We start from the raw sequence: 4442 nt of genomic DNA on the forward strand, positions 1-4442 counted from the left end.
GCTGAGCCAGTGTTGATAGTAGTTTACTGAGGCTTTCATTCAAATAATTGCGTGCGTTTCGCCCACTTTTCTCTAGTGATTAAAAGTAAAAAACTGCATAATAAATTTTGATTTCAATTAAAAGCTTCTATTTTTGACGGTTTTCCATAAAGCAACTTGATGTCTTAGATGTATTGTTTCGTCTTGTCTTGCGTTGTTAATTAATATACTTCGAGGTTTTGCTCATCTGATGCGATAACGGCGGAGAAAATGTTCAAACTTGATGTGCTGTAAAAGTTGCACATTTGTTGTATGCTGCGTCGGGGCATTACAGCTGCATAAAGCTGCTGGCATGGCAGGTGCTGGTGCTGCAGGGTATTACAGCTGCGGGCATGGCAGGTGCTGGTGCTGTTAGGGTAATACAGCTGCGCCGAGCTGCTGGCATAGCAGATGCTGGTGCTGCAGGGTGTTACAGCTGCGTGAAGCTGCGGGCATGGCAGGTGCTGGTGCTGCAGGGTGTTACAGCTGCGTGAAGCTGCGGGCATGGCAGGTGCTGGTGCTGCAGGGTGTTACAGCTGCGTGGAGCTGCGGGCATAGCAGGTGCTGGTGCTGCAGGGTGTTACAGCTGCGTGGAGCTGCGGGCATAGCAGGTGCTGGTGCTGCAGGGTGTTACAGCTGCGTGGAGCTGCGGGCATAGCAGGTGCTGGTGCTGCAGGGTGTTACAGCTGCGTGGAGCTGCTGGCATGGCCAGGCTCTACAGCTGCATGCTTATCGCATTTTTAGTCGCCTCCACTATCTGACTCTACTGGAAAATGCTAAGCAGATGTATCGGTAAACCCGTTCATAAGCCTTATTTACATTTAATGATTAGAAAATATTGATTAAAATTTTTAAATTCAACAAATAACTTAGGTTGTTGTTGTACCTAGACTCACGGTTAACGTTTTTGTATTTAAAAATCGTCATATTCCACCGTTACGTTAAGACAGCTCGTGTCACTCTACGCATCGCAGATATTTAACGTTTAGCTTTCCGTTCCAATTTGAGCCGATGTGTTCTAGCTTCCTGTCACGCCGCCAATTCCGTTAAATTGCGTTAACACCCATTGAGTTGCCGCTACAATAGCGTATGTCGTGCTCGTGTACAGCGTTGTATTACTATGGCCACTACGACACAGCGCCCTTGAGTGGCAGCTACGAGGTGCTCACTGTGAATTACTTCGCAGGACCTTATTATTCACTCCGCATTCATGCTTTAATGAAGCCTTAACTGCAGGCTTAGTACGATAAAACAGCTAGAATTATCACTGCGACATTTGACTTCATAATAATATGATATTAATGAGGGTTATAATCTAACGTGGCTTGGGCGACGCATCATTTCAAATGTTCAGCTAGCAGTCTATTTATCAATCTTTGTATATTATTAAGCAAAATACTCGTTTTAATAACGCTTTTAGCTCGTTTCTCCTTCACAATTTTCCGGATAATTTTGACGTTCCATTCTTTCATAGTGATTTCTTGTATTTTTCAATTTTTAATTCTATTTCGACTTCAACCTATACTTTAAATTAGTGTCATTGTGCATGTACGTGCTCTGAATTGATAGTGAAGCTAGTCTCTTAATAATTTACACTAGCAATTCGGTGGACTTTTCGGCATTTTTTCCAGTTACTCTTTTAATTATCAAATATTATTCTGAGATCACACAACATCCTGCACTAGCGTAATTATAACCATCATATCAATAAAGCAATTCATTGAGTTGCTATGCCGTTTTCGCTGTGAAGTAGGGCACTTGAATCGGAAAATTGTGGGATTGCTAGGTTTTGAGTCGCTTCAATGCACCTGTGACTACGCGGCCTCTGCCAGCGTTCACTCTCGCATAACGTTTTCTGCTGTTCTCGCTCTGTCTGTCAATAATTACAGCTCGTGCATGATCAGTTGCGTTCGTGGAACAAACTGCTTTGCACGAAACGTTTTAGACGATAATAACCTTATCTGAACACTTTAGTGACGTCTTGACGTATTCTTGAGATGTGTATATGTATCCATGATGTGAGTGTGAACGCTGTGTTGACATTGTACACTGACTACACCAGCTTCGGCAATAAACACAGCAGCTTTTGACGGTGTAATCAATAGCACAGGTGCACATCCATACTGAGGAAACTGCTCTCACCGTGGGCCTATACTACAGCATGGATGTCAGGCTTGGGTTACCTGTTGAACCTCGAAATGAACCTCGCTCATTTCGTGGTTAAGGTGACTGGAAAAGTTTGACATTTTTTGACTAAATGTTGTTCTGTGCGAAACATGAAAATAAACATCTGTTTGTTGGTCCATTCCTGCTGACTGTCCAATCAAGCAATTGATGATTTTTTTTCTGCTGAGCTCTTATTCCGATTGCATTTGCTCATGTACAGCAAATTCCGAGGTTAAACAAAACTTTGTCTTATCCCCCAACGTTACCTGTGTTGTAATTGTCATTTTCCGTTCCTTGATCTTTTCATGCTGCTATTGGGCGGATTTCGGACTAGCGCAACTACTTGGCTCCTGTTATTGAGTGTTGGAGTTGATTACATTTCATTTTTAAGTAATAATTTTAGCCATGAAATTCATTCTACATTGTTTTTATCATTTTTTTCTGTCATTATGTTCGGTTATTTCTTACAATTTCCTGTCTTATATTTTTCCTATTAGCATTCTGTTAATTTTTACGATTGAATGTGCTTTGTTTATCATTTCAAAATGGGAGCTATTCGGCAAACTCGTGTGGACGGAATTGATGTTCTAATTTTGATTCTCCAGTAAACGCTCTTTTTTTCTCCTGTACCTTACGGTAAAAGAATGTGTTCCGATTGTTGGTTCTTCACTCTATGAAAATGAAAAAAAGAGTAAATAATTTCATTCAACTGATTCCAAACACTTAATTTATGCAAAAAAACATGCATTGTTTGCACCATGTTTTGACAGACAGCGATATAAAATTTCATATTGGGAATTTTAATTTTGCAATTTTCGTCTCAAATTTGAGTCTTATGCTTAACAGCGTACTTGGTACCTGAACCTGATGTATTATTTTCATAAATTCTGTAGGGCAAGTCTTACATAGACTGAGCGCACTATTTGAATTGGGCTTGATGACGAGACTCGATAAGATAAGAACGGTCGTTGGTGCGGCAGTAATCGCTCTATCAGCAACCACCCAAGCTTTCGAGGTACTTCGTGGCTGAAGCAGCTTGGGCTCCTGTGCTGCTTGTTGCTCTTCCGGTGTTAGATTGTTGGTTCTTGTTCACCCGCATATTTGTTTTATCATGCCCATTACTATAAATATGCAAAGTGATCCTTAGTTCAAAGTTGTTCCTCTGTTCAAAGTGCTAGACGCAATATATATACCAAATAGTATTGTGTGTCTATCTTTGAAGTGCAAAGGCTCTAATGAGTGGTAACACTGATAATCGTTCGAATTTGAACTGCAAATGGACGTTGGTAGTATATATGCATAATATATCCTCTTTATTTGTGGTGTCTGTTGCCTATCTCAAAGTCTATTTGAACTGTTTTCCTTTGATGGCATTTTGACATCCATTTCCATAATAGAGGTTGCAAGAACTTCGTTATGTTCGTTGAACATTTTGATTCTTCGTTTTCTGTGTCCTTGAATATTGCAGCATCGATTGCACTTGGCGAACTGGGTGTGACTTCAATTGGTTTAGAAAAAATTTTCATGTGTCGAAAAAGTTCTTCAAGAACTTTTTCGGCGTAAAAATTATTATTTCATCAAGATTATGTGCAGGAGATTTTGCCATTGTCGAATCGTGAATTTAAAGTAGCCATATAATTAACTTATTCACGGCATATTTTCTCTTACTTGGATTTGGGGCAAGTTTTCTGACATTGTGTTCAACGTTGCGTTTTGATGCACACCGTTTGTTGCTGGTAATTTTTGTCATACTGGAAGCGCTCACCGTTGTTTTAACCGCACTCCATACGTTTTCTTTACTATTCTCATTCATTTTTATCATAGATATCGCTCACGTCTTTTTCTCGCGATTAAAACCCGTTTTGGTGCAAGCTTAAGCTCGTGTTTATAGCCAGGTTTACCAGTCGCCGCAATCGCGCTGTACGTGCTTGCTTGCCAGCGAAAGCATTCTAATTCAATTCACGTCGCGGTCGCACGGAATGTCTTCATGGCTCGACGCCTGTCGCAATGATACAGCGTCATTAGTGCCTTTCTACTGACAGCGTGGCTCGTTTCTACGAGTTTATAGCCCGTATGCTTCACGGGCCGTCAGATGTTGGTCCTCTCCACGTGCTCATGACTAACACAGCCTAATGAAATACGAATGTGTTGGTATTGCTCGCGCGCCACCGCATCGATTACTACCGTGGCCCAGTTTATTGGTGTTAAGCTCCAGCTGTCCGAATCTAGGTAATCTATTCGTTCATTACTTCACTAAA

Source organism: Hyalella azteca, unplaced genomic scaffold (assembly GCF_000764305.2).
Source record: "Hyalella azteca isolate HAZT.00-mixed unplaced genomic scaffold, Hazt_2.0.2 contig4507, whole genome shotgun sequence".
Classification (NCBI taxonomy): Eukaryota; Metazoa; Arthropoda; class Malacostraca; order Amphipoda; family Hyalellidae; genus Hyalella; species Hyalella azteca.